This window comes from Gossypium hirsutum, chromosome A08 (genome assembly GCF_007990345.1).
Source record: "Gossypium hirsutum isolate 1008001.06 chromosome A08, Gossypium_hirsutum_v2.1, whole genome shotgun sequence".
In the NCBI taxonomy this organism is placed as follows: domain Eukaryota; kingdom Viridiplantae; phylum Streptophyta; class Magnoliopsida; order Malvales; family Malvaceae; genus Gossypium; species Gossypium hirsutum.
The window spans coordinates 100,732,022-100,747,158 of NC_053431.1; the positions used below are offsets into that span (position 1 = coordinate 100,732,022).

The following is a 15,137-nucleotide window of genomic DNA, read 5'->3' on the forward strand; positions in this document are numbered from 1 at the left end:
TAAACTCTGTGAAATTTTGATCAAAGGTAATCACTTAGATAAGGGGAGACACCTATGTTTTCGTGATAAAATACTCAACTTGGAATGTTTGAAACTTTGATGTACTTCTAGTTGAATTTTCAATGTATAAATACTTATGGATTATTTTGAGATATTATTGATAGGGATTATAAATTGAGAAGAATTTATTTTGATTGTGAGTTGAGAATTTTGCTTGAGGATAAGCAAATGCTTAAGTGTGGGGGTATTTGATAAACCGTAATTTATACATGTTTTTATCCCATGCTTAGCACATTTATGGATGATTTCTCCTTAGATTTGGTGAATTCGATGCTCCTAATTCTTTAATTTCATGTTTTATACTTAGGTGAGCATAGGAGAGTAAAAAGAGCGAGAAACAGGTGGAAAACAGAGAAAATAGACCCAAATGGGAAATCAACACGGCGTGGGCTTCCTCACACTGGCCTGTCACACGACCGTGTCCCTTTGGCAGGATAGAAGCACGACTTACACGGGTAGACTACACGCCCGTGCCTATTCAACAGCCTTGACCATGGGCTGGAGTAATCGCAAACGGGCGTGTCCCTGCCGAGCCCAAGTATAACCCTATTCAGAAAAAGGCCAATTTTGAGGGCTCTTAGGCATTCTAAAGCCTATTTAAACACCTGAGGAGGCACTTAGGAAGGGGGACGCAGAGTAGGAGGCAAGGAATTACTCAAGGGAAGCCGATTGGTCCATCTCAGAAGGCGAATTCATCATCAAAACTGAAGATCTCCCTTCAATTTCCATTCAAGAGTTTTGGGTTTTCTTAATGTTTTGTATTCATTATTCTTCTGAGATGTTTTCTTCTATAATTATGAACTAAACCCTCTAAATACCTAAGGGGAATGAAACCTAAGACGGATCTTATTATTATCTGAATTGTATGATAAATATTTGACTTGTTCTTAATTATGTGTTCTTAATTCTTGTTTTAATATTCTAGGATATTGATTCAAGTTACTACTCTTATTCAGAGGAGGAATAGACCCTGACTAAGAGTAAATTTGTCATAATTAAGTGGAGTTGATTGCACGCCTAGAGATAGGGTGATAAGATGTTGCCAGATTAGGGTAAAACCTAATAAGGGGATCCATAGATCGAGTTAATGCAACACTAGGTGTTAATTAGAAAGAGATTTCAATTAATCAACCTAGGGTTAGACGTTATTAGTCTCGAGATAGATAATAATATAACTTAGGAATTTCTAAGGATCAAGTCAAATGAATAAATCGTTTGATTCAGTCAAATAACAAGTGAAGTCTAGGTGGATTTTTCCTTGAGTATTGTCTTAATCAATCAAATTTTCCCAAAAGCTTTTCCCCAATTTCTCTCAGTGCACTCTTAGTTTAGTTAATTAATTTAGATAAACAAATCCCTTAATTGTTAGGCTAGATAATAAAAAGAAAGTAATTACTAGTACTTTTGGTTCCTTTGGATTCGACAATCTGGTCTTGCTAAAGCTATACTACTGTTCGATAGGTACACTTGCCTTCATCGTGATAATAGTTAGTTTGAAGAATGCTTAATTATAAATTTTTAAAACCTGTCGCAAATATAATGTATCGGGCATAGTTTAAGTTTTAAAAGAAGAAAAGACCATTTAGAATAATCGTTAAACCTTGCTGCTCGAGGGAATTTAGATGATGAAAGTGCTCAATGCTTTATTCAAGTGGATTGCCTTTTCATCTATCGAGGAACCCTCATTATGTGAATGCATTCATCTTGGCTAGTAAGAATTCGATTCCAAGTTACATACCTCTGAGGTATAACGCTTTAAGGACTACATTGTTGCAAAAAGAATGAGCAAACGTAAAGAGTTTGTTACAACTTATAGAGGAAACGTGGAGGGAAAAAGACATGGTCTTGTATGTGATGATGGATGGATGCACAAAAATGAAGATTGATTAACTTTATGGCCGTTTCTGAAGGTAGTGCTAATTTCTTGAAAGCCGTAAATTTTGAAAATGAGCACAAGGATAAATTTTATGTGACAACTTTAATTAAAGATATCATAAGTGAGGTTGGGGCACAAAATGTTGTTCAAGTGATAACCGACAATGCACCAGTTTGTAAAGCCATGGGATCATTAGTAGAGACACAACATCCTCATATCTTATGGACACCTTATATGGTACATACTCTTAATTTTTCTCTTAAAAATATATGTTTTGAAAAAAACACCTAAAAGAATGAGGTTACATATGATGTTTTCTGTTGGATAAATAATCTTGGTGATTATGCTATCTTCATAAGAAACTTCATAATAAATCACTCTATGAGGTTGACAATATTTAATTTTTTTGTGACTTTGAAATTACTTGTCGTTGTAGATATTTGATTTGCTTTTATGATTGTGATTTTAAAAAGGCTGAAGCTAATTAAACGGGATCTCCAAAATATGGTTATTAGTGATGAATGATCTACTTATAGAGAAGATGACGTTTCCAAAGCCTCTTTGGTGAAGGAAAAAAAAATGAGATGACCTTTGGTGGGATAAGGTTGATTATATCCTTTCTTTTATAGGACCTATACATGATATGCTTCAAATTATGAACAAAGATAGACCCACTCTTCGCTTGGTTTATAAGATGTGGGATGAAATGATTGAAAAGGTGAAGACAAGCATTTATAGTCATGAAGGAAAGAAAGAAGACGAGAGATCAATATTTTAGGAAGTGTTATATGATTTTCTTATTGATCGATAGACTAAGAGTAGTACACCACTTCATTGTATGGCTCATTCTTTAAATATAAGGTAAACTTAGATAATATATATTCCATTTATGCTTGTTTTTATTCTTTTATACTTGTTTTATTTATTATTAATTAAAAAAATTTAAATTTATTTATATACGTAGGTATTATTGTAGTGATTGGCTTAATGAGGTTCCTAATCGCTTTCCTTTACATAAAGGAGTAAGTGCTTAAGAAGATATTTTCCTTCTATTGAAGAAAGGAAGATGGATTTCCAAGAGTTTGCAAAGTTTTCGGGAGCACTAGATGTTTTCACTACAACATAGATGACTTTTGGACCCCAAGTCTTGGTGGTTAGTTCACGGGGCTTCAATACCTATATATTCATTTATATGAGGAGAAACAAAGATTATTCCTCAACGTGCCGAAGATTTAGCATTTGTGCATACTCATCTTTGATTGCTTTCAAGAAATACTCATCATTATAAAGGAGAGAACAAGATGTGGGATATTGAAGGTGATGTATTTGACTCATTTGAAGGAGTAGGAGTTCTTGAAGGTGCTAGCTTATCTCTTGATGAATCGGATATGAAGATGATAATTTTTACCAATAAAGAAGAAGATATGAAAAATGCTAATGCTAATGCTATAAATTGAACTAGTAAATTGCTCTCCTTTGTTTCTTTTTGTACAAGTCTTCTTAGGGATATAGGTTGAACTTCAAATTTAGATTTAATATGACATATTTTGTGTAGTGAACTTGGAAAATGAATTACTATTTTTTGTCATATTTTATGTAATGACAAGAGAGCTTAATGGAAAAGAATTGATTATATATTAATGAAAAATATTAATATTTTCATTTACATTAAGTATTTTAACATAAAAAAAAATATATAAAAATATTAAAAATATTTTTTATTGCAGTATACATGTCCTCATTTTTTTTAAAATTATCGTGTGACCGTGTCTGTATCATGCCATGCCTGTTTTGAGTGTTTGTGTCCATGCTTAATTGTTGAGAACTGTGTCTAGTGGCAATCTTGTAATATCAAGAATTGGGTGAATACATTCAATCATGGACCTTTTATCAAATGTCATTCTTGGTTCCACTAGGTCAAGAAATATTGTGTTCCCTTGTAAATAAGTAAACAATTTTTCATTTGTTTCACATATAATATTCAAGAAATTATTATTTTTTAATATTGACGTTTTATTAGTGGAAACCATCTAAGTGATGCAACATTACGAATACTCTTCTGTATATAAATATATATAGGTATCAAATTGAGAGATATGTTGGAGTAAGGATAATTATAGCACGAATATGTTTTCTATGTAATAATCTACTTACTCCAAATAAAGATAAAAAAAAACTTTGGAATCTAAATGGTGGTATTAATTGTGCGTAGTTTCACTGGATATGTCAAGCCAAAAGTCACTATTGTCATATCATTGGGACGTACCATTAGTCAAACTTGTAGCATATAAACTCAAAATTAATATTTTTTTAATTGCCAAGTTGCATCAAGCCAATAAGATCATGCGATAATTTGGGTTTCATCAATTTGTTCTAAATGATCCTATGAATCTTGATAAAACTTATGCTTACGACACAGGGTAAACATGGTGTGCATTAGCCAAATTATCACCATGATTGGATTGAGTTTTGAAACAATTGACATGCTCTAGTGATAAATGGAATTTATAATGCAAGTATTTTCATACATTGACCGAGTATATGACATGGATTTAGGTTCATGTAAAACTATAATATTGAATGATATAGAACTCCCTCCTTGATATAGACATGGACATCTTAGGCATCTACCTCCTTAAGCTGGGCATGCATATTCAACACCACCAATGAATGTAGACGAATATCAATTGTGGTCAATGTCATTTGTGGAACCTAAACCTAAGGTAACATAAAATCAATTGTTACCAACCAAAAATTCATGATTGTTTCATCAACACAACATACCATGAAATAAGTAGTTGGTACCAATTGGAAAAGCAAAGAGCGTATTCCTTGGGCTAATTTTTCCCAATCAAAATATTTAGTAGGACTCTTTGTATGTCCAAGCTTTGACAAATGTTAATATCTTGTAGCAACCTAATGATTGGTTTGTTGTTTGGGCCAACAATAACCCCTTAATGAGCAGTATACCCTAAATTCCTAACTATGAAGGCCCCACTACTCCGACATTATTGAGTCATGTGCCCAATTTTTATGGTAAGCTTGGAGCATTTGGTGGTTTTTCTCAATTATGATGTGCATGCCTCACCACCAAATACAACAACGCAAGTGGATGGTGAAGGGGGAGATTTGGGAGATGAATACATTCCACTTAATCAACAAAGATTGTTATAGTTGTTTACACCTTAAAAGACTCCTTTAGGTTACATAGTTAATTATTGTAATTATTTTAGTGATATTGGCATTTTAATTTTGCAATATTTTGATTACATAATATGTAACATCCGGTTTCAAATTAACCTGTAATTAAGAATAATTAAGGGATTAAATTGAAAGAGACTGCCAGTTGGTAGCCTATACTAGGAGAAAATGGAAAGTTGCAAACCGGATTGGACATGGTTGAGAACTAAATCTGGTTTGGTTAGAATGAAACCAGCTAGTTCCTTAGTGTGAAACATAATAATTAGCCATGGACGGTTCTCATAGGGTTGGAATTAACGTGGCAATGGCTATAGAAAGCTAGGAAATGCCTTTCCAAGAATGATTTCCTTCTCGAATCTGTTTTATTTTCTCTTGTTCTTCATCTTCTTTGGTATCTTGAAGAAGGAATAGCCATAGAAGGTTCTGCATTGAGTAGACTTCATAAGAATATAGATGGAAAAGTAGGGAAACTAGCAAGCTGATAAGGCCCTTAACTCTTTTATTTACGTAAAAGATAAGGAAATAAAGTTATGAACTTTAGAACCATTTTAAGGGTTATGCATGTTTCTGGAAAATGGGTTTAAGCTAAGATTATTAAGTATAACCCATGATTTTTTGTTGTAATGTTTAGCATCTAGGAGAATGAAAGCTCTGACATTCAAAAAAGCTAAGTTGGGGAACGATGAACTTCAGTTGAGTTCTTAAAACTCTATGGACATTATGATTTATGCTGTTTAAGTATGCAATAGTTGTATAGACATGAAGCATAATGATATGTGCATGCATTGCATGACTTTGGGAAAACCTCAAGGGGTTAGATGAAGTTAGGAAGAGAGGGGAGAGAAACCCATTAGTTACTGCCTCAGGTGAAGCTCTGGGCATTGCGGAGGGGACATTACGGCATTTGAGTATCAATGTTAGGTGGTGTAATGGAGACAATGGGAGGAGGTTTTGAGAAATAAAATAATGGAATGGTATTTATAGCAATAATGGTATCGACTTGTCCTTTGGAGTGACACCGTGACGAAGGTATATGGCATCAGACCATAGGTGAAAGGCATTGTGGCAGTTTGGTAAGGAATTTGCATGTGGTTGTTGACCTTTGGAACGAGTCCACCCATCCTATTGGATAGAAAGAGTGTGCACGAGAGAGGCAGTGAGGATGAGCTAGTAGAACTCTCACGATCGTTAAAATAGACACTTGTCTTGTTCCAGAATGATTATGGTATGTGTGTAGTCTTAGGTGATAAAATGTCTCCTCTTAGAGAGGAGGAGGTAGTCTGTGGTAGCATTTGGCCAACATTCCACTAGAATTCACCCTGAGAGCATAACTAAGGTAGGGAAACCAAATTTCTTATGGCAATGAATAACCCACCATGATACAATCAATGAATGTGTCTCAGTAGAACGAAAATTAATATCTTGTTTATGTTCCCAGATAAGAGTTTAGCCAGCGGACATGTAATTAAGGCAGAGGATGAGAGATTTTCTAAGGTACGACGAGAATGATCAGGGGAGACTGCACCCCAAAAAGGTAATCAGAAAGAAAAATAAAGATAGGAAGAAGAGAAATGAAAAATAAGGGGAGGAATGGTGAAGTCAAAAGGCTATAGTCTTATGAACTTTCTCTTTAACGTTTTGGTCTACTTAAAACCAAAAGGAGAAAGTAGGAAGTTACGAAAATTTAATTAGTAATGAGAAATCGTTCAAACCCACCAATAAGGGTAGACCACTTGTTAGCATCGAAAAAAGGAAGTGTCTTTTAGTAGTCCTAAGACAGGAATAGCTGCCAACTGTTACCCAATAGAGTGTAACATTTCAATAAGAAATGAACTAGTCATGGGATTGTTCAGTAGTAGCCCTCTTGGAGAAAGGCAGAAAGTTTTTATTACCATTGGAGTAGGATTCCTGATTCAGAGTAGTCGCTCTGATACTTCTCTAAGATAAATGGTAAAGGATGAGACATGGGCAAGCTTAGCTGCCCTGTAATGTGAAAGAATTTACCAATCAGATGGGTTATGCTAGAGTACTAGTAAGCCTAGAAATTTTGAAATATTCGCCAGGAATAAAATAACCATTAGTTAAGCGATACTTGTTTCCAGGTATCCGCAAAATTAGAAGATGAGAGAAAGGATTATAATCAAAGAAATGCACTGGAAGGATCAGAAGTCGATGACGAATTAATGATCGAGATTCACCATGATTAAGGATTCGTAAGATGGGCGAAGTTAGAGCATAAGCAAATTTAGGATTTGCAAAGCATCCACCAATGATAGGGTTGAAGAAATTTATAGACAGATGGTGTTCACCATAGAATCCCTACCAAATTAAGATAGTGAGGAGATGCTATAGGAAAGAAGGTACCCAATAGCGAAGTGATTAGGTATTTGACAAAGAGTAGAAACCTATATCATGTTAAGTATAGAAGGAATATACTAGGCTGGCGAAGCAGGATCACGTGAAAGAACAAAAACTGGAAAACAGGTTAAAGGAGTCGGTGAAAAGAAGGGTGAATGTGTATGCAAACCATTTGAGAGAAAGGATAAATAAGGGTTCTTTAAATTTGATTTCCAGGTTGGTGTGACGGGAAATTTCAGGGACGAAATTTCTTTTAAGGGGGGAGGAGTTGTGACACCATGTTTTCAATTAACCTAGAATTAAGAGTAATTAAGGGACTAAATTAAAAGCGATCGTAAGATGATGACCTATATTAGGAGAAACGGGAAAGCTGGAAACTGAATTGGACATGGTTGAGAACTAAATCTAGTTTGGTTAGAATGAACCAGTTACTTCTTTAGTGGGAAACTGACAGCTTCCAGACGTATGAATGTCTAGAGTGTGAATACTGTAATAAAATATAGAAATATAAGGTGATATCTACAAGTATACGAGTCAAGTTGTAATATAGTTTTACAATGAAGTTGGTGAGTACTTCGAGGAAAGGATCGTACCTAGGGGAGGCGAGTGCTTGATCAATTCTAACCTAAACACTAAAAGATATAATTAGTACTCTAAATCAATTATAGTAGGAGAACATAATAAAAAGGTTTTAAGGTTTCTATAATAATAGAATAAAATTCAAGAGACAAAAGAGTAGAATGAATCAAATCTTGATTATGAGTGATTAGCTCGATTCGATAATCCCCATCAATTGTTATTTTGGGTTCCTCGTCAACCAACTAGTTGTTGCCCTAGTAGGATCTTCTGACCTTCCACTAACATAATAAGTCAGCAAGGACAACTTATCTTCCAAACTCACAGTCCAGATTGGCTTGAGGTGAAGGTGTTCATGGATGGGCAATACCAATTTTTGGTTAATTCCCACCTTGATGACTTCCTAGGGTTGTCTGGCCTAGGGTTTATTCCAAGTTCTTCCTTTCCTAAACAATTGATCTGTTGAGTAACCCTATAAAACAATTAATAGACCATACCTCTACTTGTTAATCCCTCATAGGAGGATTAGTTCCTCATGGCTTTCATAACCAATATGGAATATATGAAAAGAGAGAACATGATAAATGGATTAAATTGTGAAGTTTAAGAAAATGCATGATTTGTATTAAAGGTGGAAACAAATCCACAGATTTTGACAAACTCCACAAATCATATCTCTTGAAAACAAAGAACACCTGAAAATAAATTCTAAAAACCTAAGAAAGAAAGAAAACTAAAAAAGATTTAAAAGAGAGAATCTAGTCTAATTGAGTGATGTCTATAACATGTGCCAAAGGAGGCTATTTATAAATTTTAAGTGGTCGTCATCCTTAACCCTAGGTTAGCTGACATTATCAATTTTAAGTTTGATTGTGTAGACCAAAACACCCTGTTTCATGTTTATCTCCCGTCCAGAGTCGATGTGATGACACACTAGGACCTGTGTTGTGACATAGCAGTCAGTATACTCCTCTTAAGCTATCTTCAAGGATATGTTGTGACACGCTCAGACTATGTCACTATATTGAAGGCAGTCTTGAGATATCTCCATTCTGCTCCCTATGTTGCGACATCGGACATCCTGTGTTGCGACATAGTGACATAATGACCAATATCAATTTAGTATGCCTTCTAAAAGATTCCTGGACACTCACAAAGTAAGTTAGCTCACCCTTAGGCCTCATTTCGCACTTAAGGTAAAAAAAAAACTAAATTTGTACATTTTATTACCTTAATAAAAACTTAAGAAAACATAATTCAAACCTACTAAAACTGCTTGTTTCCAGCTCCTAAAGTGCAATAATTAGTTTAATCTGCTATACCAAATCACAACATATCAAATTGCCCCACACTTAAGTCATTGCTTGTCCTCAAGCAACATAAACAAAAATAGGAAAGAAAAATGATGACCCTTGAGTAAATATGATACAAATATAGGCTTCAGAGCTCTTGACTTAGGCATTTCACATTCACTAATAACTTTAGCTTGATGAATAGCTGATTTACCACTTTTGAATTCAAACATCTAAATTCAGTATGTTATAAAGTATACAAACATTGAGGGTCTCACCTGTAGGGATCCATCAATAAATCATACAAGTAATTTGATTTTTAGAGTAGAATACAAATAGCCATTTATGCGTATGTTTAGTATGATGTCCATTCATGTATAAGGATATTTAGGTCACATAGGGCTTTTTAGCTTGTAACATTTTGAGGCTTAGGACATGTATGAAATTTAAAGATAGTAAGCATCAAGAGGATTACAAACACGAAAATAGTTTGGCACATCGTATTGGTCCCTATTCTTCCCTCCTTAGTGACCCTTACCCGCTCACCGCCTTATTTCTCATTCTCTCACCTTTTTTGTCTTTCCATATATATAGGAAATCATAGTATGACATTGTAACGCCCTAAATTTTGGGCCTAGATTGGGCTTTGGTCTTTGGGTCTCATAAAATTTTTAAGTGAGCAAGAAAATGGCACATGACATGTTGGCTTTAAGGGTTTAAGGAATTTGAAGTGTCTAGGTATGTTGGAGAAGTTCTAGGTTTGAGTTTTGTGGTGGAGGAATTTTAATTTAATTATTAAAGGAATCAGGGTTGGGAGTAGTTGGGCTTTTAAAGAAAGATAGGGGAAAATGGCATCAAAAAGACCTTGTGGAAGAGTGGCTAAGTGACGCCACTTAGGGTGTAGGGAGGTGGCGTTAGTGGCTAGCAAGGGATCCAAGGTTCGAATCCTAGCTTAGTATTTTTAGAAGTTTAATTTTGGGCCTTCTAGAGGGTTGGAAGTGGTGTGAAGATGGACTCTAAGGGGAGTGTTCAGAAGAGAAAATTTTGGAAATAGATTGGGGTGTTATCAGGGAGAAAAACGAGGAGATGAGAAGGGGGGAGTGATGGAGCTGAAATGGGAATTTAACCATGAGGAATTCGACTATAGGGGTTATAAATAGGTGCCAAATGTAAGGTTTCCAGGCTAATGCTGAAATCTTTGTCACCCTGTTACTGGAAACCCTTTTCTCTTCAAGATCCAAAAAGCCGAAAACCCTTACTTCTTCCTTTCTCTTCTTGTTCCGATTTTCTATTCTTCTTCTAATAAGGGTTTTGAATAATTTTTTTTAGTTTAGCCGACTTCTTCTTTCTTGAAGCTGAATAACTCTCTTTTGCCATAAAAATTGCAAGGGCAGAAATTTTTTTGGCCGAACACTCTTGGTGCTGCTAGTGCCTTTTCTAATCGGTCAAGCCTAGTGTAAGTGTTTTGTTCTTATAATCAGTTTTGCTAAGAATCTATTACGCTGTTCTTCCCTCACTCTTTCTAATCAAATTTGGTAGGAAATAAGTATCGGATCTCGGGTTTTAATTCTCTACCGATTTGCTCTTCAGGTGGGAGACGTTGGTAAGTACGCTTAATCTTAGTTGGCTGAATAGTCATAGTTAAGGTAAGGGGACTTGTGTTGGATACGATTTACCTATTATTCTGGTTTTAATAGTTAAGATTGATGCATATCTAGGAGTTGATCGTGGTTAGTGATTAAAGAAGGGGTTGTTATACTTGTCGTGCAAGGTAAGGTGAAAGGTGAGGCTTCGGTTTCAGTAAAAAAATGTATTAAGCATGTGATTAATTGTAGGATGATATCGTTTGTAGGTTGTTGACTAAGGGAATCGCAGCACACTTGCTTACCAGGTGTGTACATACACTGCACACACAAGTAGATCGGCAAAAGCCGAAAAGTCAAAATACTGAAAAGCTAAAAGTTTGGCTGCAGTAGTCTTACGAGTACGCGAACACTCGTGAGGAGGAAACTGATAGGTTGTTTGAAGCCCATGGGCGATTCCATGGACTTGGGTTGTGAATAGGCCAAATAGGCCGGAATGGGCTAAATGAGCCCGGAGGGCTGTTGGGCCCATAATAGGAAAAATTGGATAAGTGATGCTATGTGATAGAAAATTTGTATGTGAGCATGAATATATTGTGATTTGGGCCGGATGGGCCATATAAATGTGAATTGGGCCTGATGGGCCATATGAATGAGTTTGGGCCAAGTGGGCCATATGCATGTATGTAGGGATTTTGGGCCTAGTATATGATAACTAAATAAAACTTAATTAATATATTACGACCGTGGACAAGTCCTAGAGTTAAGGTGTGGCAACGGGTATATGCATGTCTAGGATTGGATCTAGAGAGCTTGGTACTTAAGCGGTCTTAATGACTCACCTCTTCTTCTCTGGAATCCTACCTGGTGCCTAGTATTCATTCATCTTAGCTCACGGGATTTGTTAATGGGCCAAGGTAAGTGAAAACCATAATAAAAAAATTACCGAAATGCCCCTAAGGGCGAAAATGACCAAAATACCCCTAGGTGTTAAATGTAAGTTTATGGATGTGACATGCATACATATGATATTCTACTTAGGTTGTATATGGGTTGAGAATTATGGAACGGAGGAAGTATATGAGGATCGCATGGAGTTGAGGAAGCAACTTGGGAACCAAAAAATGCTGTGAGAGAGTATTATCTTAACCTATTCACCGGTAAGATTTACGGGGACGAAAATCCCTAAGAGGGGAGAGTTGTAACAGCTTGATTTAGACCCTAATCAAAACGGTGGTTTTAGGACCACGAATCCAAGTCAGAAAAATATTTTAAAATTATTTTCTGTGTTTATTTTGTGTGAATTTATATGTGTGAAATTTTCGTGATTTAATTTTATCGTTTGGGTATCCGATTAAATGAAAGGACTTAATCGCATAAATTAAAAATTAGCTAGTTTTAATTGTAAGGATTGAATTGGTAATGGCTTCTTAAGTGGAAGCATTCATGATGCAAAAAGCCCAATTTTTATATGATAGTGGGCGACATTATATAGTATAAATATGTTTTTATATTAAATATGTACATTTATGTATATATATGTGTTATAATAATAAAATGTATATTATATGTATATAATATAAGAAATGAGTTGGAAACCATGTGCATGTGACAAGGACGATTATGTCCTTGGCCTATAAGTTTTAGTTATTAATTTTTAAGGGTAATTTAGAAAACTAGTTTATAAATTATATAATATGTGATAAAACATAAAAGAAAACAAAAAGTGTTCATGAATTTTTTTCATATAGCCGAAACTAAAAAGAAAGAAAAGGAAGAAGCAAGCTAGGGTTCGGTTGATTTTTAAGCTCAATCAAGGTAAGTGTTCGGCTCGATTTTTGATAATTTTTACATTTTTGAGATCGTTGCTTCGAATAGTACAAAACCCGTGCTTGAATTTTGAATTTTGGTGAATATTTTGAGTTATGCCATTGGTGAGGGCTCGTGATTTTTGTTATTTGATGATGAATTATGAAAGGTAGGTGTTGGGTTAACATATTTTGTATTGGAGTTTTTGATGATTTTAAGTAATTAGGACTTAATTGCAAAAATTATAAATTGAGGGACTAAAATGTGAAATAAATGAAATTTATGGACTTGTGTGAGCTTAGTGAAGATTCGGCTTAAGCATAGTAAAGTCAAATTTTGAATATTTTGTATTTTTTTGCAAATTAGACTAAATTGTAAAAAGTGGAAATGTCAGAGGTAAAATGGTAATTTGCAAATTTATGTGTTTTTGGGATAAATTGAATGAAAATATGTTTGAATGAGCTTAATTTGAATGTGTTTAGATCAAGAACCAAAGAAATCAAATTTGGATCAGGAAAAACGTAAGTGGTCGACTAGTCGTCCTGTTCCGTCTTTATATCGTCCCAAGTAAGTTATAAGCATAATTGGGTTGTTTTATATAATTAAATACGAGATTTATATGCTGATTTTGTAATGTGTAAAAACCTATGTATATAATTCATTGTAAGAAATATGGCACTAAGTGTACGAGGGATAAAGTGACGGCACTGAGTGTGTGATACTTCACAAGATTTTAGCACTAAATGTGCGAGATGTTAATGTAACAGCACTAAGTGTGCGATACGTTACAAAGATTTAGCGTTAAGTGTGCAAGTTAGCTGATCCCTTAAAAGAACCAAATTCTAATTGTGAAATCGAATTAAACGGTCAGACATGAATTATCTTGATATTTACTTGAGTAAAGGTAAGTGAAATCCTCGAATATTTGAGAAGAATCGTATGCAAACCAAATGAAAAATATATGGGTATATGGTGTGTATATTCGGCTTATAAAAGAATAAATTGAGTGTCATTGTAATGCTGGTTAATTAAGTATACATGTGAGTTGGTCCATTCGGCCAGGTAACGATATATATGTATGATATTATTCTATGATGTTTTAATGTGCGGATAGGAGTAGATGGATGTACAGCTAATTATGAGTACTTGAATTAGGAATAGATCAATATTATGTATGGCAAATGGTTGATAGAGTGAAGCATGAAATTTATGTTGGTATTATTAATGTTTAGATGCGAATATAGGTACAGTGAAATGAGATCTATATGTATGTTTATATATGTGGCTATCTTCGGCCATGAATATGATAATGATATATATAAGTGGAAGGTATATATATAATACTAGTAACTTGTGTATTCGGTCAAGGGAAAGTTCATATATAGTCACAAGTTTATAATCACTTTTAATAAGTTTAATTAATTATTTGAGTAAAATATTGTATTACGAATTTTCCTATTGATGATTAAATGTGATTGAGTTGAATATTTGCTTATGACTTACTAAGCTATATTAGCTTACTCTGCATTTTCATATTTATTCTGTTTTATAGATTTTGAATCCAAGTTATGAATCTGGGAATTGTCAGAGGAGCTTATCACGCTATCGACTGTATTCGGTATTTTATAAATTGTGTTTTGGAACTATGGCATGTATAAGCTGGAAAGTGTTGTTGAAATAACGAATTTAGTTATGTATTTAAAGCCATGCGAAAATGGCTGGCTTATTACGCCTAAGTTTGGGTACATATTCTTAATTAAAATATTTGATGAGTTTATTTATTGGTAATTTAATGATGGAAGATTTAGATGTGTATATGAATTTAGGTAATAAGATTCGGTTATGAAACCAAATAGCATAATATGTATTTGGTACAAAGTATAAATTTTGCATGCGTGATTGCTATTTAAAATTGTAACATGATCTGAATTAATATTACTATGAGTTTGTGCAGCAGTTGTTAATTGATGCATGTTGAATGTTTGGTAATCCGTAAACGTGACTTATTATAAAGCCTATTCGGATGTGTCTAGATGTCTATATATATATATATACAAATCGAAAGAATTATAGATGTTATGTTGTCTTTGGTTAAGATGATTATTATGTTGTATATGTATTAATAAAGATTTAAAAAAAATGAGATAATGAGTATATTTGAATAAATGCGATATGAGTATCGAACATTTTAAATTTTGGGTTCAGTAAGTATATTTAAACTGATGTGAATTTTGGTTGAATATAATGCATGATTTATAATTGTAAGCGGCATATTTAATATATGTTTGATTTGTATTTATAAGTGATCTGCTAGTCCGACTTAATAATAAGGTAAAAGAATAAACCTTTATTGATTGAATTAGGTTTATGTAATGTAGTAAG

General features: G+C 34.2%; 1 long non-coding RNA gene across 1 annotated transcript; it reads left to right on the forward strand.

Moving 5' to 3' along the window:
- The first annotated feature begins 12,715 nt into the window (after window positions 1–12,715).
- On the forward strand, window positions 12,716–14,536 carry LOC107936673 (uncharacterized). Its single transcript, XR_001694459.2, has 3 exons — window positions 12,716–12,764; window positions 13,238–13,322; window positions 14,308–14,536. It is a non-coding gene; the product is annotated as an uncharacterized lncRNA (long non-coding RNA).
- Window positions 14,537–15,137: the final 601 nt, after the last annotated feature.